A 23,301-nucleotide genomic window follows, 5' to 3' on the forward strand; every position below is an offset into this window, starting at 1 on the left:
GTTGTTGTCTTCATCCCACCTTTAAAGCTCACAAATCCTCTCAAGACCAAACACAATATAGTTGTAAACTTTTTATTCCGCTCTCACACATCACTAATGATAAATAACGATTTACAAGTTTGGTACCTTGAGAGAATCTCTGTCTCAAAGAATCTTACAGGGGGGGGGGGGGAGGTTACATGGACAATGTACAAAACTTATAACATAGATTAACACATCAGAAAATAAAAATGTAAAAGCAACATTCATAGTAGAAAGGCATCCCAGAATAAAACAACTTTAACCTGCTATCATAGGAAAGGATCAGTAGTGGTCTTTCAGCAGATTGAGGCCAGGTGTCCCCAAAATGTTTCTGGGAAACGTCAGGGCTCCCATGAACAGACTGAAAGCCACTGGTCCAATAACACCTGCAGGGCCACCAGGCCACCATTGCAAGATTACAATATTCCCCCAGGAGTAAAACTGTGTTATGAGACAACTAGCAAACACAAATAAATAAATTAGAGGATTATGAACGACATAATGCTTGGCAGGGGGTTGGACTCGATGGCCCTTGTGGTCTATTCCAATTCTATGGGGAGGTGTTTTTCTCCTTCCTTCTCCTGATTGCAGAACACCCCAAGGAGGTCATTTGTAGTCCGTTCATAACTGATAAAGGTAAGTAAATCTCCATGCAATCCATTATTAACTTACAGAATTCATGACTACAACACGGGCCAAGATTCAGCAGCTGTGATGGCTTTCCCAAGCAACAAGACAAATTCACAGCAAAGAGCTTTTGACAGCTATTAACCATGGCCATCACTACCTCCATCTCCCATCAGCCATCAACCCCAGCAAGCATGGGCAGCTGGCGAGAGTTGTTGTCCAGAAACTTCTGGAGCACTGCTGGATCTGTACCCCTGGAATGGACAGACTGGACAGTGGGTCTAGGAAGGCCATTCTGATGCTCACTTTCCTTTCACCAGCTTGGAAGGTTTTGCCTCCACATGAGAGTTTAAAGATTACCCAACACCAGGAAGAATAATGTTCGCAGGCAGGGTGTTGCCTGTCCCTTTCCAAGGCAAATGAACTGAAATGAACCACTGAGCTTAAGCAGAACATGGGCTTGTGTATTTATATAGATGCCAAATCCCAGGGCTATCAGTAACAGTCTCTTCAGTAAAACCCAGATTACAGTGCTGGAATCTCTAAACTCCCTCCTGCTTGCACAGGCACATACAGGGGCTTCCAACTGCTCTCCACCATTTCCTCATTACCGAAAAAGGATGCAGATTTATTTATGAGGCCGCAAATCCACTGCAAAACACAACTGGAGAAACAAACCCCAAACATCATGGAATGCTACATATTACGATGCTATTAACATCCCACCTCTCCTCCAAGGAACTTAAGGTGGCATTCATGGAACCTCCCCTCCCAATTTTATCCTCATAACCACCCTGAGCGGTAGCTTAAAGTGACTGGCCCAAATGAGCTTTATTAACTGGGTGGGGACTTGAACCCTGTGTCCCAGCTACTAGCCTGATGTTCTAATCGCTATACGACACACAGCATGAAATGTAAAACAACACAATTCTCAGTAATAATATCTAAGCTCTTACCTTGAAAAATTATTAATTTTTTCTTTAAAAAAGGCTACACTTCTAGTAACATATTTGTCCCTTCATACAAAATTCTAATATAGCATCAATTGAACTACTAGGTCAGGCATGTCCAATAGGTAGATTGCGATCTACTGGGAGATTGTGGGGTGTTCCTGGTAGATCCTGGTTGATCCTTCGCCCCTCAGCGATCTCCTTACAAAAAAGCAAAAAAAAAACAAACCACCAATGTTGGCTTACTGAAAAAAGCTCCACAACTTTTGCCTTTCCCAAAAAAGCTCCACAACGTTGGCTTCCTAAAAAAAAATCTCAACAACTTTGGGTAGATCACTGCCAGTTTCTTTATACTGTGAGTAGATCGGAGTCTATTGGGAGTTGGACATCCCTGTACAGTGGTGCCCCGCAAGACGAATGCCTCGCAAGACGGAAAACTCGCTAGACGAAACAGTTTTCCGTTTTGGAGGTGCTCCGCAAAACGGATCTCCTATGGGCTTGCTTCGCAAGATGACAATGTCATGTGAGTTCCTGCGGGGTTTTTTTCCTTCCCCCCCTTTTTCTAAGCCGCTAAGCCGCTTATCAGCTGATCCGATAAGCCGATAAGCCGCTAAAAGCCGCTAATAGCGCTAATCCGCCAATCCGTCAATGGGCTTGCTTCGCAAGACGAAAAAACCGCTAGACGAAGAGAATCACAGAACGGATTCTTTTCATCTTGCGAGGCACCACTGTACTAGGTAAATGCTCTAAAAGTGTCAGGATCTAATCTTTCTTCAGTACATTATAAAAGTGGTTCCCAAACCTTCCCCCACACCCACAATCCACTTGAAAATTGCTGAGTCTTTGCAAACTACTTAATATTTTTTCTACCTGTTCTGGCAAATTGTTGTGTGCTATGCTAGATGCTGTACTATTTTAAATATACAGTAGTTAAAAATAGTACAGCATCTAGCATAGCACACAATTTGCTTAAGTTATTGCATTGTATTTTATTGTATAGTACACCTGCATCTTACATGATTTAACTTGTGTGATTTCAGCTGGTGTGATTTCAATGGGAGCAGTGGGGTGCTACTGTCGGCTCTTACAGGAAGTCAGATTATCCCACAAGAGCATCCTGGACACTCCCAGAGCTGGAGTGCAAAATGGGCCTTGCACAAGAAGCAAGGCCAAGTGCTTAAAAGCTCTTTTTTTGCATTGGATAACTCCAAATGAACATGGTGTGAAGAGAGCTTTCAAGCTTTCCAGGCAAGGCCTACTGTTCTCTCTGCCCTCCCCCCAACACCACTCTGGCTGCCTTATAGAAACCAGGCTAGCCAGCTGCAGTGGCCCCCATGGTAACACCATTTTGGCTAGACATAATTTTCGCTTATACTGGTTACCCTTGGAACCTAAATGCCATGTAAGATGTGAGCCAACTGTATTACAATTTGAATTCCACAGAATATTAAATAATAAAAAAATAAAAGCAAGCCATAAAAATACAAAAAAAACCACTTTTGACATTTCACAGACACACAGCAGACCACCTGAATGAAGTTTACAGGCCACCAGCAGTCTGTGGACCAATGTTTGGAAACTTGTATAGTGTAGCATTTACAATAAAACATAACATGCAAAGCGTTTTCTGATAGACCTCATCACTAGGGCATAGGCTTTCTTCCACTGGAGTCTCACTAAACTGACTCTCCGGGTGAGAAAATTTAGGTATGTGTTGATTCTACCAAACAAGTTATTATGGGCTGCCCTGCCTAAATGGTGGCTTTAATTTAAAGTGATTAAAGTGATTAAGAAGGCCTGGGGTGGGGGGAGCTGAAAATTAGAGAGTGTAGTACACCTACAATTGCTCTGCTCAGACACCAGTTGTGTTTCTTAGCTGCTTTTCAACTACAAAGGACTCTAAGTTGCATGCATTATTAATATATTGGCCATCGTCACTATCTTCTTTTAAAAAGCAGGAAAAAAAATAAAATTCAGATTCAGCAGATCTTCAGGCTGGGCACACCTAGCAGTTATGGAACAGGCTCACCGTCAAGGGATAAGAGGTCTCAGTCACTGCAAAACACACTGGAATCAACAGAAACCCTCTCCTGAATGGCTCCCAACTCAGCCTTCCTATCAGCAATGAGCTTCATATAAAGCTTCCTGGGACAGATTGGCACCAACACAGAATGCTCTATCCACAAGCTTATGCCAGGACAAAGGACTTCCTAGCAAAAAATCAAGAATTTCTGCATCGCAGGACACTGTTCTGGTTTCCTTCAAGAATAATGTGGCTGGCAACCCAGGAGGCTGCTTGCAAGCCTTTGCAATTAAAATTCCATTTTTACTCACTTGAACAAATAAGCGGAGCAAGCTCACTGCAGTATATTGGCTGCAGAGGGAAAGACTCCTTGCCTCCACACAGGATGAAAATAGAACAGTGAAAATGTTATTATTTATTAAATTTATATATCACCCTTCATCCAAAGATTACAGAGCAGTTTACAGCATAAAAATACAAAATGAAAACACAAAATACGTATCATAGTAAGAACAACAAAAAAACAATAGCCTCCTCCCACAAACACATTTAAAAGATCATAGATTGTTTAATTAGCCAAAGGTTTGGTTATAGAACAGGGTTTCCCAAACTTGGGCCTCCAGCTGTTGTTGGACTACAACTCCCATCATCCCTAGCTAGTAAGACCAGTAGTCAGGGATGATAGGAACTGTAGTCCAAAAACAGCTGGAGACCCAAGTTTTGGAAGCCCTGTATAGAAGGACATTTTCACCTGGCATCTCAAGATATGCAGTGAAGGTGCCAGGCAATCCTCCTTGGGGACAGCATTCCACAAACAGGGAGCCCCCATAGAAAAGGCCCGTTCTCATATTGCCTTGCCACCCTCTGGACTTCTCATGGAAGGGAGACACAAAGAAGATGATTGCAGGGTCCCAGTCAGTTCATATGGGGAGAGGCAGACATGAACCTCCTTGTCACGCTATCTCCAGGTAAGGTCTGGAGGATGGTGAAGAGAGAGCAGGGCCTTTTCTGCAGTAGCTCCCTGTCTATACAGAGCACTCCCCTTAGGGATGCCATCTTGGCACCAACTCTGTCATCATTTTCATGCCAAGCAAATATGTTTTTGCTTTCTCTGGCATTTTGGCAGTACTAGCAAATGGCTGCTTTAACTCTGTTTTCAGTACACTTTTGTAGTATTACTTTATTTTATTTTTGTTGTAAATGAGTCCAGGACAGTTTGTTGTATAAATTCAATAAACCTAATCACAGTGCTATTTTGGTATTTTTTAACAATATAAGTTGTTTGTACCCATATCCTGATATAAGTGTCATGACTGCTAGCAGAAAATGGATGTCATGAGCAAAAAACAAAACGGTCATTACCAAAAAGGTATTGCCTTAACCTAACTATTTCATGAACAGAAAAGCAGCTGCAGCCTTCCTACCCTGATTCTTTGAAGTACAACCCCGTCCCCCAAGGGTGTTGCTACCAGAGACAAATGTTACCTCACACACAAACCTACAAACCCTTGAAACGACAAGCCTCCCCCCTCTAAGGCGCACACCCCTCTCTTCTTCACAGCAATGGCAAAATGGCTCCCAGTGGCCCACTCCCTCAGTCAGAGCCTTTCAGGCGTAATTAATTCATTTGTGCCCCAACTTTATTTCATCTTTATTTAAAACATTTGTTACCCACTCTTCCCTAAGGCAGGTATCTGAGAGCAGGATACATAAAAAAATTAAAACACTATGTATTTAAAACACACCCACCCAAACATAGCAACCCACTCTAAACCTCCAGAAAACTAACCCCTCTTGACAAAGAAGTCTTCTGCTGGCACTGAGAGCTCCTGCGGCTGAGGCTCCTCTTGCTATCCCTGCAAGCCTGTATGATGGGGCAGACGACTGAAAGAAAGCACCTCCATCCAGACTCCTCTTGCCCTCTGCACCTATCACTGTGTTCTAAAATAGCAGTATTTTATTTGAGTCTACTTCTAACAGCGCAGGTTTGGGGCAACCTTTTCAACACAGGGGCCACATCCCCTCCTAGGCCACCTTCCAGGGGCCACATGCAGAAACATATGTGGGTGGAGCAAGCTTTGCGCAGTAGGACACTTTCCAGGCCCACAAAAGCCAAAGGTTTCTACACATCCCTACACATGTTTATATTCAGGCCAGCAAGTTCAAGCACATATTGCAGCCAGGCAAAAAGCACTCAAGAAGGATGCAGAACAGAGCCAGTAAGAGGCCTGACTGAGAAGAGTCTGGAGGGCCAGGTAGAAAGGCTTGGAGGGCCACATTTAGTCCCAGACCAGAGGTGCCCCCCCCCCCCGTTACAGAGGATAAGGCTACTTATGGCCATTAATCATGACAGCTGTGTGTTATTATTTCTGTGCCAGAAGCAAGTTCTGAGTCCTCAGCACATAGCAGGTCCCATTCAAATCCAGGGCTAGCATTCATTTATTACAGCAAAAAAGCAAGAGAGTCTATGGATACCTTAAAAACTAATGGATTTTCTTCATGGATCAGCACCTCTATTGTCTCCACTTTTGAGAGGCCTCAAGAGTACTAGGTTAATTAGCATCCCCAGTTCAATCTGGTCATTTTATAACATTGGAAAGATCAGCCAAGGAAGGCCACAGCTCAAACCAGCCAGCTACTGGACTCCAAGTGAGACTTGACCCACCCCCTTCCAAGCGATAACAAATAGTCTATTTTAGTAGCTTATGGGAATCCTTAGTTGGCACAAAACGCACTCTCATTTACAGGACAGTGAATGAACAATACCAGAAAACAACAGCTTAGGTCAACAACCAAGAAGCCAAGAGCAGCAGCTCAGCTCAGGACTTTTTGTTTGGAGAACTTCATGTGCCACCAAATTTTCTGAACCAGCCTGGACAGATCTACTCACAGGCACGTCTCCACAAGCCGAAGAGAATGGCATAACATCCAAACCCACAAAACTGCTACTCAAAGAGAGCAAAAATAAACTCTGTGTAGCCTTGAAGAAGTTGGGTAGGAGATGCTGCTCATTAATTACTTTCTTAAAAGCTGTCAAGACTGCCAACAGATTTGTGGGTTTAACAAGCAAGCCACCTCTAACCGCTTAGCTCAGATATATCAGTAGTCGCCCCAGTTCATCTATCATAAATTGCATGCATCTGTTATAACAACAGCAGCTGCTAAAGCAATATTGCCCCAAACCAGGAAAGTTTTATTGCAAACAGTCCAATTAATAGAAGTGTCTGACATAACTTCTATAAGCAAAGTGGCACATCAGATGGAAAACATCATACAAAAATCTTTTGCAGATGTATGGAGACCCTTCTTTCATTATGGGGACTCCCCAGGTTTTACTTATATATTCTCTAATATTTCTTTTGTGCTAAATAGCCAATAAAAATAAAAAATGGCCACCCAAAATTTAAATATCAGAGTATGAAATTTTTAAGAATAAGACAAAACAAAACAGCAAATATAGCAATTATATGGTACAAGATCATCTTATAATTATTATTCTATCCATTTCTGATATTTAGGATGTAAACACTGTTGCTCACACCCAGGAAAAATGCTGGGCCAAACGAATGCCCAATGAGGCCAAAGCATGCTCAACTGACCAAAAAATAGTGGCTGTTTCAGGGGAGAAAAGAATTGGGTGGGAATGGAAATGCAATGGAGTTTCCTGGAGAAGGGATTGCTCTACACAACATCATTTTGTTCCAGGTCACTCTTTTCCTGAGTTCATAACCATTTCACAGATATTCTTCCAGTAGTTACATCAAAATCATGTATAGGAGGCTCACATTACCATTCTCATAATGGAGCAGAGATAAGGGGGAAATATTATTATTAATTTGACTTCTTTGTTGCTTTACTACAAAAACTCTCACAAGTGACTTACAAACCCTGAAACCCAGCAGGAAAAAAATATTCAGCAGAGAACTTTCTGCACAACAGACCACCAACCAACTTGTAATAATCCATCAAATGTCTGGGAGAATATATAAGTTTTAATCAAACACTATAATAATGTTAGTGATGGCTCTAGGAGAAACTCATTGGGGAGAGTATCTGACAGAGAAGGAGCTACAACCGAAAAGGCCCTCCCCTTGCTGCCACTCTCTCCGAGGGAGGGCATCAGGTGAAGACCAAAGAGTCTTGGGTAGATTCTTATCAGAAGAGGTGCTCCAAAAGATATTGGAGTCCTGGCCCACAAAGGACTTTATAAATAAAAAACAGCACACTGAATTGGACCTAGAAACATATTGGCAGCCAGCACAGCTCTGTTAAGATGCGACTTATATGATCAGCTCATCTCAAGCCTGTCAAACTTTAGATGGCCTCACTCTTCACCAGATGCACTTTCCAAAGCATCTTTAAAGGCAGCCCCATGTAAAGAACATTGCAGTAATCCAAGCTTCAGGTTACCAGAGCACTGATGACTGCAGCCAGGTTATTCCTGCTCCCATAGAGCTAAAGCTTACAAAGCAGCAATTACTACCTCAATCTAAAGAGAGGCAACACAAGATGGAGAAGTTTTTTACATCTATGTTTTCAAGCAGGCAACAAGAACCAGACCTTCAGCAGGCTTCTGCATAATCTGACCAGTTCAAAAGGTTTACTAGTTTGTTTGGCTTTGGCAAACATAGAAATGAAGTGGATTAGGGCCTGTTAAATATTGAGCAATATTCATGTGGGACTGAGTAGTTATGGAAGTTTCACTACAGGCTTGTCAACCCCTCCCCACCACTCTCATCCCAAAAACATTCTCCCCCACCTACTTTCAGTTTCAATAGCATAATTACATGAGCACCAAATCGCAGTTTGCAACACAATTAGAAGGAGAGCTGAAAGCAGTGGATTGTGCTAACCATGGTTGAAGTTCGCTGCATGTAACTCTAACCACAGTTATTTGTAACTAAAAGTGAGAACATCCATTCAAGGAAGAGAAGAGGAGCACCTAAGCCTTTGCAATGCTCCTGATCACCTAACCATGGCTAGGAAATGGGGCAGTATTATATCCACACAATGCTAAGAAATATTACAGTGGTACCTTAGTTCAGGAACTTAATCCGTTCCAGAAGTCCGTTCTTAAATCAAAGCCGTTCTTAAACCAAAGCTGTTCTTAAACTGAGGCGCACTTTCCCTAATGAGGCCTCCCGTCGCCGGTGCCCTTCCACCGTTCAGCTTCCATTCGTAGACCGAGGTAAAGTTCGCTAACCGGAACAGTACTTCTGTTTTTGCGGAGTTCTTATACCGAATAATTTGTAAACAGGACTGTTCTTAAACTGAGGTACCACTGTATTTTTAATTCAAAGCAGTCTCTGCATTGTACATCCACTGTATTTCCCAAGTTTTTGAAAACTACTCCATGAGTTTTATGTTTAAAGTGTTTTATTGCCATGAAGCATTTTATGAAGCAGCAGCCAAATCCCATCATCTTGTTGTATATTGTATTATATTATATTGTAATTATATTATATTATATTATATTGTAATTATATTATATTATATTATATTATATTATATTATATTATATTATATTTTTTGCACTGGAGTTGGAAGCAGCCCTGCAACCTGCTCCTTTGTGCTCCACTTCCTGCACTTGCCATTCCCCTTAAGGGACCTCCTACCAAGTTGCTTGTGTTGTTGTGGGTTCTCTTTTCTCTTTTTAATATGCTGAATGAAAAAGAAAGCACCCAAGGGACCACGAAGGAAATGTGAATTTAGCAAGCTTGCCCAATTTTGCCTCTGAAGGAGCAGGTTAATGCATTGCTGAATCAAAAACACTAAAAATCGGCTAAGTTCAACACACAAGAGGGGAAAGCAGCGACCTGGAGGTAAATCTATGTTGATGCAGCTTCTTGGGAAATGAGTTTTGTGAAGGAAAAACAAAGAATTCTTATGGTAAGAGGGGAAAGTCTAAAAGAGGGATTTGCCATGTAACAACAGTATTTTGGAGCTCTATGATGCAAAGCGTTTCAAACATCCTCGCTTCAGGGGAAAACTTTCTGCTGACGAATCATTCACATGCCAGGGAACCCCTGCGTCTTGTAAGGGTTTTGAGAGCATTTTAAGGCACACACACTCTGTCCACCCAAGGCACATTGACATAACCAATTTGGGGCCTCCCCATGAACTGAGGATGCCACTTTCAACACACTGAACAAGGCCAGCCCTACCATGAAGAGTCAGGCAACCACCTCAAGCCAGTGTGGTGCAGTGGTTAAGAGCAGTGGACTCGTAATCTGGGGAACCGGGTTCGCGTCTCCGCTCCTCCACCTGCAGCTGCTGGGTGACCTTGGGCCAGTCACACTTCTCTGAAGTCTCTCAGCCCCACTCACCTCACAGAGTGTTTGTTGTGGGGGAGGAAGGGAAAGGAGAATGTTGGCCGCTTTGAGACTCCTTAGGCTAGTGATAAAGCGGGATATCAAATCCAAACTCTTCTTCTTCTTCTTCTCCTCCTCCTCCTCCTCCTCAGGTGCTGTTCCTCCCAAGCGCTACAGTTGTTTGAGGGCAGAGCTGAGTGCATCACACAGCCTGCTCTGTGCCTGCTGAACTGGCCTGCTGCCCTGAAGAACAGTGGGAGGAAGCTGTCCCACCTGCAAAGTTGCAGTTAAGATTCAACTACCAGTCACGCTGACTTCTGCATAAGGAACAGTGTAGCACCGTCTTGTATTCTAATTCCCCTTCCATGGCTCTGCATCCCAAGAAAAGATTGGTACAAGTAGGCGAAATGCATTTCTGGGAAATATTTCAAACACAAGGAGCCCAGTCATCTAGTCTAGCATGTGTCCAGCAGAGTCCTCCGGATGCCTCTGGGTGATCACAAGTGAGGTACAAAGGTGATGGCCATTCAGAGTTATTTGTTTGGGTATTTAGAGCAGCATGCTACCTGTTAAGTGTTGATAACCCCAGACTATGTGAATTTGTGTGATCCTTTTAAAAAGACACCCCTGCTTTAATTCAGTGTTAGAAGCTGGGATAAGAAAGGCTAGGAGCCAAATGGTTTCTGGGACCTGGGTTGTGGGCGCCAAAACAGAATGTCCAGTTGCCGGGTGGTGGAGTCGGCAACACTTTATTTATTATTGTGATAAGCATAAATTAATATGCAATCACAATGACAAATTTTAAGCAGAAACTGTTAATACATCTTTAATTTGGTGTTTATAATAAAAATATTGGTATCATAATTCAGTTTCAAAACACTCTACTCTTTATTGCGAAACTCCTTAACATATACTTCGAGGCTTCAAAGCACATACATTTCAATAATCCTTGAGTGTCAGCCAGGCGCAAAAAATGGCACCCAGACTTTTGGAGGTGCTCGCAAATGGAGAATCTTTGGGCAGAAAATGCACCTGGTGCCCTGCTAATTTCAAACCCTGTGCTTAATGCTTACCACCACACTGCCCAGCCGAGGACCTGGTCTCAGGGCAGATGATGCAGCTGCCTTGCTGAAGCTCAGCTGGTCCAGACCTGGGGGGACATAAATGTACTAGCTCAGAGGTGGGGGACCAGAAGCCCTTCAGATTGAGCTGGACACCCTAGACAAGATGGCCAATGGGATGGGATGGTGGGAGTTGCAGTCCAACTTCTAGTGGGTCACAGGTTCCCCATCCCTGAACTAAATGAACAAACATGGCTGCTAATTATGCATTGTGCAAAGAAATAAGAAGTATTAGTGTTGGTCCTGAAACTGCTGCTAATCCATTCAACTAGACTGTAGCATTCGGTGTAGGGACGAAGCCTGCCCTGATTATCAACCTTACTGTGTATTAAGCTAAAGTGGGAGATACTCAAAACAAAATTTAAAAATTCCTTCCAGTAGCACCTTAGAGACCAACTAAGTTTATTATTGGTATGAGCTTTCGTGTATTTAGGCTCAATGTTGTTTGAGCCTAGGACCTGCCGATCAGAAGGTTGGCGGTTCGAATCCCCGCAACGGGGTGAGCTCCCGTTGCTCGGTCCCTGCTCCTGCCAACCTAGCAGTTCGAAAGCACGTCAAAGTACAAGTAGATAAATAGGTACCACTCCAGTGGGAAGATAAATGGCGTTTCCATGCGCTGCTCTGGTTCGCCAGAAGCGGCTTAGTCATGCTGGCCACATGACCCGGAAGCTGTATGTGAGATGTGAGATGAGCGCCGCAACCCCAGTCGGCCACAACTGGACCTAATGGTCAGGGGTCCCTTTACCTTTACCTTTAAGTCATCGCCAACACCTTGAATTCTTCGCCATATTCTATCAGTAGTCATCACAGCTCTTTCACCTTTAATGGCAGCTCCACATACAATGCATTAGATTAACCCAACTAATGTTATGGGGCTGCCAACTACCATCATCCCCAGTCAGCAATCCAGTGGTCAAGGATGACAGCAGCTATAGTCCAGCAACATTTGAAAAGCCACAGGTTCCCCAACACCATCATGTTCTCAGTAAAACAAAGACACCACACAAAACATACTTCTCACAAGCCATATGTTCGGCGGGAGGGGGAGCGAGAATTTCTCAAGAGTTATGATGTACTTGCCCTCCCAAGGCTAACACCACTAATCCATCTGAACTAACCATCTATTTTCTTTTTGAAAAGTTCAAGGAAGAGTAGCTGGGAGGCAAACATTCCAGAAGATCAGAGCTTGGAGAAAACAGGCAATTAAAATGGAGTTCTCTGACGCATTAAGACCTTGCCCTGCACAGAGACTCTACAGTGAAGGTTTTATGGTGCTTTGGTTTAAAAAAGAAACAAAGAAAAGAAATCCACTTAGATATCAAAAGCAAACTCTGCCTAACCACAGAAGATGTTTGGGCTTTCAGAGCGGAGGGAAAATAAATTCTGGGAAGGTGATACTCCCACCCATGTAAACCAAAATATGCAGATACTCTGGAATACAAATGAACAGAGTTTCCAGTAAAGAGACGATTGATTGATTGATTGATTGATTGATTGATTAATTAATTATAGAAATGATTATTTTGAACAAGATGTGCTAAATATGAAATGGTGTTTGTGCTAATAGCTACTGTTGTCAAACGCCTACGGATGTTTTTATTTTTACATTTGATCCCACCACTTTCCCTGAGAGAAATCTGCTTAGCAGCCAGTGTATTTGCATATTTTTAAATGTATCCATTGGTTCCAGGCAGTTTAAGGGAACTATCAGTAACTAGCAAACTGCACATAGTCATTTTGATGGATGTGGGCTGAACAATTGGAGACTTGTGCAGGGAGAGGAGGGAGCCCCAGCCTACAAGAGATGGGCAAAGGGCAGGCTCTGCTCTCACCACAACCTTCTTCCAAAACACACTTTTACTCTTCCCCAAAAGAAGCGACCGACAATCATCCAGAAAGAAAGAAGCAAAGAAGCACACTTGGAATCAATGAATCATGGGAGCTATATTCTGCCACTGTCAATCTCGACCCAACCACCACCATCGCGCCAGCTCCCTTGTGCAGTCTGCCCCTTGATTTGACCAGCCACATCCTGGGCTTCATTGGTCACACCTGCATGTGACAGAATGTTGAAAAGTGGCTTTTATCAAGATAGGTCAGGAGAGAGAGAAACAGCACCTTGGATCAAGACATAGGAAACTCCTAAGAAGTCAATGCTGGTGGTGCAGAAGGGATGGTGTCATTCACACAGCCACCTGCTCTTGTGGGAAGATGCACTGTGATATTCTGCCCTAACCTCAGTAATAATGCTGATAAGGAGCACAGACATACTGCTCTCAAAGCGTTTAAGAGAGGGGTAGGAGATCATTTTGGCTCCATGGGCCAACTCTTTATCAGGATCTGCCTCACAGGCCAAATGTGTCAGGTGGGTGGGGTCACCCACCTGAAAACCAGTCACTACCACCCCGTTTAAGGGGAAAGAGTTTAATCCACACCCATCAGCTGATGCATGGGGACCAAATCCTACTTCCTGATCTGTGCGGTTCTGCTCCCTGCTAAGAGCAGAGCACAAAGCTAATGCGGGGTTAAAGCCTGTTCTCCTGCCCATAAGGTGATGGGCAAGCTGGTGCAGTTTGGGGGAAATAGCCTTATGGGCCAAACTGGAGCCCCTGGTGGACCAAGACTGCCCACGAGTCATTTCTGGTTTAAAGAACGTAAGGTGCATTTTCTGACAACTACCGTATTTTTTGCTCTATAAGACTCACTTTTTCCCTCCTAAAAAGTAAGGGGAAATGTGTGTGCGTCTTATGGAGCGAATGCAGGCTGTGCAGCTATCACAGAAGCCAGAACAGCAAGAGGGATTGCTGCTTTCACTGCGCAGTGATCCCTCTTGCTGATCTGGCTTCTGAGATTCAGATTTATTTTTCCTTGTTTTCCTCCTCCAAAAACTAGGTGCGTCTTGTGGTCTGGTGTGTCTTATAGAGCGAAAAATACGGTACATTCCAAGGCAGGTCAGAATTATTATCCCCAAATTACAGACAAAAAGGCTGAGGCTGAGAAAGAGAGAGGGGGGCTTACTTAAGGCCATCAAGTAAGCTCATGGCCAAGACTCATTTGCCAGTACGCAGCACCCACGCCAGCTCTAATTAGCAGCTGTCTCAATTCCAGCTCAGGATTAAAAATTATATTTCAAACATTTAAGTGGCTGGGTTGCATTACGGTGTGCAGAGCACAGCTTATTACCTCAATTAAACAGCCTCCAGATAACACCTCCGTCGAGACAGATACTGCAGTATCTATTTTAGCCCATTAATGAATCAATTAAAAGCAAGGGAGTTTAAGACAAAACACACATCTATCTATTCGATAGCACAAGCTTTCATATATTGTCTTAGTTTGCATATAATTATCCCAATTGTCTCTAATTGGAGTTGTGAGGTTGGCTGGTCTATTAAAAAAAGGAAAATAATAAAAATAAGAAACATGAAAACATTGACTATGAGACTGCTTGCATCAAGAATAGCCTTACCAAGGAGGAACAAAAATTAAGAAGTATTCACAGCAGGCACAAAGCGCACCAGATTTTGTTCATGTGCTGCTCTCATTTCCTCCCCAGTCCCACAAATAAAATGTTATCTGTATACCATGAATAATTTATACCCATTACATGCTAGAGCAAAGTGCCAAAATCCCTCCTTCCACAAGTCAGAGGAAGGTGAAAGGGGTTTTTCCTCCTTAAACACACACACACACACACACACACACACACACACACACACACACTCTTTTTTGGTTGCTCAAAAGAACTGCTTCACTGCTGAGAGTAATTGCTAAGACACACTTCAGGCTACGCAGAGGCGTTCCAGAGAAACAAACTGTTAAGTGTTTATAGTTTCTGCACAAAATTATTCCTTTTTCCCTCACAGAGAGATGAACCAAGGACACTCGGTGAGTCATTGACTCGGGAAGGAGCCTCGGAAGAAAGAAAATCAGATGCGGCAAAGAAACCTCTGTGTGTGCAGGTCTGTACCTTAGAACGGGAAGCTAATGTGCGGATGCAATACTGTCCAACCTCCTAACCATGGTTAGGAGACGACCAGGATCCTTCTAGGGTCCACACGCCTCTCCATCCCTCTCCTCCTGTTCTAAAGTGTGAAACCTGCTTCAGCCCCTGCTTTAAAGTCTACCATGGCTAGCAGCATTGAACTTGGTAAAGATACCTGCTAACCATGGTTAATGCAAACAACAACAACAACAAAATGGGAGGGAGGACAAACCTGATCAAGAGGGGAGAGAAGCCGTGTGCAAGTCTGATGGGAAGGATTTTTAAATTAGTTTTAGTGATTAAAGTATCCTTCAACTGAATTTCCAGGATGCTTTGAAAGATTTATAGAGGGATAGGTGCATTGCTCTGTTGTAGCAAAGGCAATGAAGAGTCTTGTGGCACCTTAAAAATAGGAGCAAATCTGTTATGGAACAAGTTCATCCATTAAAGGTTAGGCCATAATAGATCTGTTAAGTCTTAAAGATGTCATAAGACTCCTTTTACTAAATTTAAACAATAAAGCAAATTTTAGAATCACACATTAAAAATATGCTGTTATGCATGTTGTTGTGTTTTGCCTTGTACCATTCAGTTTCTTTGTTTGCATTTTCTAAAGTAAGAAATAAACTGTATATATTACCACCAGTGCTTTTCTTCTAGAAAAAGGGTGCTGGCATGCGTACCCTTTACCCCCAGAAAAAAGCACCGATTACTACCACCATCTCTGAAGGAGTCATACATACTGTGTGGTAAACTGCATTTCCTGCCTCCAAACTAGACCATCATCTGCAGAAGGGAGCTATCATCACTGACCCACCTCCTTGGAGAATACCAAAGCTGGCTGTCCTTCGCAAGGTACCTCTCACATCCACCAGGAAGACATTTATGCTCCAAGGCTCCTTGAAATACAGGACTGTGCTCTGGTCCCATTTCAAAACATTCCAGTAACAGAGGCAGCACGCTTCTGAAGACCAACTGGCCTGGGGTCCCCAATGGGGAGTGCACTGTTGTACTTGGGTCCTGTTTGTGGACTTCCCACGGGCATCTGGTTGGCCACTGTGAGAAGAGAATGCTGGACTAGACAGGCCTTAGGCCTGATCCAGCATGGCTCTTCTTACAGTATTAAAAGATGCTACTTGAAAGAGCCTATCACTAACCTAATGGCCATCGTAAGCAAAATAAAGAACCTTCCATGCCCTTCCAACTGAGTGAAAACAATAGGAGGGCTCAGACAAGAGAGGAATACTTGGCAGACTGAAGAGACCTCTAGAAGTCTGGGTTCAAACAGAAGCTGACAGGTGCAAGGAATTTACAGACAAGCCAAAATTGGAAGGGGGGGAGGGGACGTGTTCACCATCCAATTATTCACACTAGTACAGAAATATTAAACTAAGCTTAAGCATGTTCAGCATCGGGGGGAGAGAGCATGTGACAGCTCAAATCTTTACTTCCAACTTTATTTTCTAATAGCCTTCATTTTCACAGCCATAAAGCAAATTGGAAGTTCTCTAAAGTCCTGTTCAAATTGGCAGTGCTGTTCTCCCTTCACATTAGTCAATGTTTGCTCAGGAGCTCTTCAGAGGCATAGCCCTCTCTTCTACGGTAAAGAATGATCATTCACTCTGCTGCTTGGCAGGTTCATAGCCCTGGTGTTCACCACAACCTGCTTCCCGTCTCCCCTGCATTAAAACCACCCCCACCCCCCTTTCCTCTGTTCCTCAGCCCCCAGCATTTACTGACAGTTATTTCAGGGCTGTATTGTTAAGGGGCCATGCCAAGAGAAAGAGACAGAACACTCACCATGCAGCCTGCTACTTTATGGTGAACATTTCCTCAAGGGTTGCTAATAGCTCACCGGGCTAGTAATTAACTAAAAATAAATTCCTGAAGAAATCTGAAGCCACACCTCCAAGAAGTGTGGGGACCAACAGAACAATGCATGCCATGACGACACAAAAAGAGAAAAAGTTTGAATTTTGGAACAGCCAGGGCAAAGGTAACCAAAAAGTCCATGAGCAATTCTGGAGGGGAGGAAAGGGAGTGTAAGACGTTAGGGAATGAGGACCAACACCACCTTGGATCCAGTACTATCTGCCTCTACTCCCAACCTGCTTCCCACTTAACTCAACCTGCTGTAACATCTATTCATAAGATCCTAGACAAAAAACTCAGCTATAATATATGTGCTGATTATTACTAACATAACTGGATGTAGTTGAGATTGTTGGGGAACTGAAACTAATTGCATGTTTGTTCCTATGTTCAAACTTACTTTTTTTGAATAAAGAAAGTATATACAGACTGTAAGAGCATATAGCAGTACCTCTAGTTGTGAACAGGATCCATTCCAGAGGCCCGTTCGCAACCTGAAAAGAACGCAACCCGTGTCTGCACACGCGTGGGTCGCGATTCGCCGCTTCTGTGCATGACATCATTTTGCACGTCTGCACATGCGCGAGCGGCAAAACCTGGAAGTAACCCTTTCAGGTACTTCCGGGCCGCCGCAGGACGCAACCTGAAAAAATGTATCATGAAGCAAACGTAACATGAGGTATAACTGTATTGCCTGGAAACAATATATATAAGTTGCACATACATACATACAGAGTTAACGAAGAATCTGCTTAGATGCAGTGGTGGATTCATAAATTACACCTGAATCAGCAATAAATTTCAGAAGTCCAGACACCAACTTCCTGCTTTTACATACTGAAGCCATATAATTAATAAATACATATAGACACAGTCTATTCCCAGCAATTTGGCAACCTGTTAGCAAGCTCCATGCCAAAACAAGAGCAGGAGTCAGAGTAGAGTTCAAACCCATAAAAGCAGATTAGGAATTGCAAAACATGACATGTGTTTATTTTATGTTCGCAAAATAACAGAACACAAAAGTCACCAGCACTAAGCAGGCTTCTACAGAATTTCACATCTGGCTCCAAGAGGCACCACTCAAGGAAGGACAGACCAAACAGTGCCTTTGCAGCAGGTAACACACCTCACAGAGGTTAATTACCTGAACTTGTAGAAAAAGTTCAGTCATTTGCATGCTGTCCTGAAACAACCTGTGCCCTGACTGTACTTTATACCGCTGTGCGGCCAACAGTCTCCCTTTGAGCCAGGCACGCATCACAAGTGAGCTGTGGTTTCAAACTAGGTTTCCAAGGAACCTGGGGTGAAGAGGAACAGTTAATGGTGGAAGGGGTTTTTTTTTGGATGACAATTCGCCCACACCATCTGGTTGGGCTGCTCCCAAGATGTGTGAACAGGGAGTGCACAGGACAATGCAAAGTCCAAACAGACCTCACCAGCCTCCACATGAAGTGAGCATTCTGTCTCAAACATTCTCCAGAATTTTCCACAATTTTCCACAGCAAACAGAACAGTTCCTCAGCAAAAGAAGTCAGCTTATATTGAGAAGACAATTGGTCCAGACCTCAGAGTTACAGAATAGAATCACAGAATCACAGAACTGTAGGGTTGGAAGGGATCCCCAGGGTCATCTAGTCCAACCCCCTGCAATCTGGGAACCACAGCTAAAGAATGCCTGGCAGATGGCCATCCAGCCTCTGTCTAAAACCTTCAAGAAAGGAGAGTCCACCACCTTCCAAGGATCTACAGTCATATCTGGGTTTTCAAACGGCTTCGTTTTCGAATGTTTTGGCTCCCGAACACTGCTAAGTGAGTGTTCCGGTTTGCAAATGTTCTTTGGAAGCCAAACGTCCAACAGGGCTTCCTGCAGCCAATTGGAAGCCGTGCTTTGGTCTCTGAATGTTTTGGAAGTCAAACGGACTTCCAGAACGGATTCTGTTCAACTTCCAAGGTACGACTGTACTTCTTTCTTCCTTCCTTTTTTACTAGAACCCCGATTTCCACCAGTTGTAGTCAGGTGTAAAGTAGTCAGTGTTAGAAACTAGCTAATCTAACTGCCAAATGGCACCTTAAGCCTAGGCCTCAGTCACCACAATGGAATGCCTAGGCACCATTCCATACCCCAATGAGATTTATTTATTTATTTATTTATTTATTTATTTATTTATTATTTGCATTTCTATACCACTTTATATTTTAAACAACAAATCTCAAAGCAGTTTACAACACATTAAAACATCAAATAAAACAATTCAGAATAAAATTAATTCAATCTTCAAGGAAAATATTTCAGATTCTTCTTTTAAGTGACATTTTGCTTTCCCCAGTTGCCAACCTGGCATCCAGAGATCTTCATGTGGTTGCAAATGGACCCTCGTCAGTTGCAAAATGCGCCTGGTGCCTGGCTAGTTTTGAACACTGAAAGTAGTAGATCAAAGCAGAGGTATACACTAAAAATAAAGAAACAGAGCACTCAGTCAAGGACTTAGTAATCAGTACCAGAACCAAGCTAGCATGTATTTTCCCAAAAAAAAATCCAATCCTGGTTTCCCCCTAAGCCGTCTTTTTCTACAGCCTAATTGTTGATATGTTGGGGATGATCTGTTGCTGTTGCTGCTGCTCAGTTGGGAATCAGAGGCTCTTGCAGATACTCTACAAATCACCTAGAAATCCTTACCTTCTGCCTAGACCTCTCTAAACCCCTCACAGAGCTACAATCCCCCAAATTCCCTGATCAGAGGGGTTGATCATTAAACAGCTCTGAGAATTGTAACTTTGGATAGCGATAGGGGTTTCCTTAACACGCTCAGCACCCCTAACAAACTACAGTTCCCAAAATTCTTTGGAGGCTGTTTAAAGTGGTATGATATTGTTTAAAATGTATAGTGCAAAAAAAAAAAATGTATAGTGCTGATGGGGCCAAGGAGAGGAGACTGCAAGTATGTTTTTCCACCCTGACAAAACTTGCTAAGGTGTTTACATGCAGGGAAAAGAAAAGGCAGCAACCAATCACAATAAAGAGTTGTGTGGCTGAGGTGAGAGCCTATAAAGCTCCTTGGGGAAGTAGGAATAATATAGGGTCAAAGAGCAGAACTCCTGCCCCACACAACTCAAGGCTGCCTGCAGCTTTCATAAATGACTGTACGAATTTCCTCTAGAAGAGAATGTTGCAGACAAAACACTGTATGAAGCCTCCATTAACCCTGGGACAAGACACCGTATCTAGACTATTCAGGAACGTGGGATAGGAAAAGCTTGCCAACCCAGTAAAGATGAAGGTGCATTTGTGTTTGGTTCACATAGGCAGGAAATGAAAAAAGGCACACCGGGTGTCAAGCCTGAAGAAGTCCCCTCCATGCAGCAGGTTCAGCTAGGGATAGGGGGCAGCTGCCTCCAAGATGGGAGTCTTGGACTGAGTCTCCTGCCAACTGCTCTTTGTGCAGGCCAAGAAGCAAGAAGAGAAATGTAAAAAGGCAGCAGAGTTAGGAACAGTGGGAAAGAAGAAACCTCAAAAGCAAAAAACCAACACAACCCGAGTGCAAGAGCATTCTGAGTTTCTTCCTACAAACACAGATGCTCAGAAATCCAACTTCACTTTCTCAACCAATATTTATATATCAACCACCGAAGTCAACACAGAAGCATGTTCGATGCCTTATCAAAACAGGAACCAAAGCTGTGTTTCACCACAAGCGCATTGTTTTCCCACAGGGTGCACACGCAAACTAATGAAGGAAGATGAGTTTACTCAGGGAAGCTTTCTGACTGCAAGAGAGACAGGACAGGGCCTCCTCCAAAGGACCAAGGTTGCCCAAATGCCAGCTGAAACCTTGGAGAGCCCTTCCTCATTAACTCCAGGAACCCAAGTCTCTGGCTTTGCTGTCACAAGTTTGCCATGTGGCCATGGCTTGGAAAAATAAGCAGCCCAGTGGCTCCTTGCCACCAAACCCTCATCAAGGAAACAGGAGACATAAACAAACAAAATGCCAGCAAAAAGGAACCACCATTTGGGTGACCAGAGGAGGAAAGAAAGGGGTAAGAGTAGAAGCTGTGCCAGTCCCCGGCCCCACCTGAAGAGTTTCCTTTGCAAATGTTGTTGAGGAAAAAGGAGACAAGTCTCAGGCGTGTTTTGATCACAAAGGGCTGTGATTTCAGCCACATAACTGCCTGCATTTTCTACTCTTGAATAACCAAAAGCACACACGAATTGGCACCTATTTGCTCCGGATTCTGAAATTCTAGTATGTGTTTACAATTCCAGATGGGGAACCACTTTCTTTCCCTGAGTTCAGGAGCGCAAAGGACACCATTTGTCACTTTCCTCCCTCACGATGGCCTACGCCAGGTTGAGAAGCTGAGACAGCGCAAGTTCAGTTAAATGCATTTCTGGTACATTCTCTCGCTTTCTCCATGCAGGCCCACAACCCCATTATCTACAGGTTTACGCAACAGTAAGCCAGACCAAGATCAACCGGTCTTACTCTCAAGTAAGCGTGCGCAAGATCGCTGCCTCTCTTGGAAACAAGCTCCAAAGACTTGGATGCAACTTTTAGTCGCAAGTTAAGGGATCAAAATCCTGGCCTGTGGCTCCAAAGCCGGCGGGATCCTGACTTGGGTCAATCTGCCCCCGGCCGCCGCACACACACAACCAAGCGAGGCTTGCACCGACGGAAACCAGCGCAGCTTCGGAGTCACTGCCAAGCTGCAATCCTACCCACGCTTACCTGGGTGCAAACTCCTTCTTCCGAGGGCGCCGTCGAATCCTAAGCAAAGAATCAAGTCCCAGGGATTTCAGCCAAGGGAGAATTGGGCCGGGCTGGAGCCTTGCTCGCAAGTAAACTTTGCTGGAATCTACCAGAGCTTAAGTCGAAGAGGGCAGGATCAAGGCGCTAGAAGACTTTCCCAGAGTTTGAGGGCTGGAAAACTATCTCACCACGTCCAAGACACGCGCAAAATTAAACACAAATTAAAATTGCTCGGCGGGCGGGCGGGGGAGGGGGCGCCGTCCAACCTGAAGGGAATTCCCAGGGTCGCCCCCCCCCCCGCGCACACACAGCACTTCCAGGGAATTTTCTACTAGATGCACAAGGAAAGGAGAAATTGAGGCGGAGAAGACCGCGACGGAACAAGGGGGGGGTTTGTTGTGTTTTGAATGCTGGGATTTGCTTCGCTTCTCTCTCCCCCCCCCCGTTACTCCTCCTACACGCAGGAACTCGTGCAATATCTCTTCCCCCCCCCCGCCCGATTTTCAAAAATGCATTGCTTTGATACCGTCATCTCCGTTGCACATCCAAATATATATTTTTAAATAATAATAATAATAGGCAAGACTCCCGACCTCTCGGAGGCAACGATCGAGACTGGGGGCGGGGAGAGAATCGGCCTTGATCTCTCCGAATTTTCCTGCCCTCTTAGCACTGAAAGAGCCTGACTGGGGGGGTGGGGGCGAGATTTGGGGGAGCGGACCAGGAGGCGTCCCTTCAATCTTCCTCCGCCTTACCTTCTTGCAAACCCAGCTGCTTTTCCCTCCATCGCTGCTTTTGAACTGTTAATCCCTTTTGTGTGTGTGTGTTGTTTTCAAATTCCTCTCTCGCTCCAGTTTCAGAAAGATCAGCGAAGTAGAAAGCTTGAAAAAGGGGGGGGGGTCCTCCGAGGTTGCAATACAAAAAATGTTTAAGATAATATTTTTAAAACAGCGAGGAAGAAAGCAAATCCGATAAACAGCGATTAAAATATATTCCTCAAATCAATCCCGGGAGGAAGAGCAAAAGGCGCCTCCGGTTCTCCTCCTTCGCCATCTGCCTGGCGTGTTTTGTAAATCCGAAAGCGGAGCGAGCGAGTCCCGGTGTCTCTTGCTCCGAGTGCCCGGAAATCTCTCCTCTTTTTCTAAGATGTCTGAACCTACAAGCAGCAGCAGCAGCAGCAGGAAGAGGAACAGCAGAGGCGGCGGCGGCGGCGGCAGGAGCAGCTCCTCCGGATTCCCTTTCTGGAGCCTTTGCAAAGCACCAAGTTTGAGATCCTCATTCTTTCTGAGATCCGGGGAGGGGTGGGGAGCAGGAAAGATTGATAGCTGCGCTCCGCAGCAGCAGCAGGCAGCTCACGCCAAAAAAACACGGCTCAGCTTTTGCTTGCAACAGTCTCGCTCCGCCGTCACCCCGGCTCCTCTCTTAAAGGGCCAGGTGCCACTTGGTGTGCAGGGGCTCATGTCTGTTGGTGTGTGATGTGCACGCCGAGTGTCACTCTGAGCTTCGATTTGATTGCCAAGCAGTCGTGAAGGAAGCAGGAGGCGCGGAGGATGCAAAGGCACCCAGCATACAAAACCCTGCGAACTTTGTCACTCTGCAAAAATAAAAAAGGAACTCCGGGGCGGAGAGAGTGGGTGCCTTGT

At 44.3% G+C, this 23,301-nt stretch overlaps 1 protein-coding gene across 50 annotated transcripts in view; it reads right to left on the reverse strand.

Annotated features, from left to right (window-relative positions):
- Positions 1-23,101, reverse strand: part of NCOR2 (nuclear receptor corepressor 2) — a 372,848-nt gene extending 349,747 nt beyond the window's left edge. For 38 of the 50 annotated variants that reach the window (XM_083476589.1, XM_083476625.1, XM_083476586.1 and 35 more), the window contains exon 1: positions 22,414-23,075. The gene's annotated coding sequence lies outside the window, so the exon portion shown is untranslated. Of the gene's footprint in view, positions 1-21,637; positions 22,085-22,413 lie in introns of those variants that run through there. The other 12 variants (XM_083476607.1, XM_083476588.1, XM_083476601.1 and 9 more) reach the window with 5 other exon arrangements.
- Positions 23,102-23,301: the final 200 nt, after the last annotated feature.

The sequence above is a fragment of the Podarcis liolepis genome (genome assembly GCF_965112155.1).
Source record: "Podarcis liolepis genome assembly, chromosome: 15".
Lineage (NCBI taxonomy): Eukaryota > Metazoa > Chordata > Lepidosauria > Squamata > Lacertidae > Podarcis > Podarcis liolepis.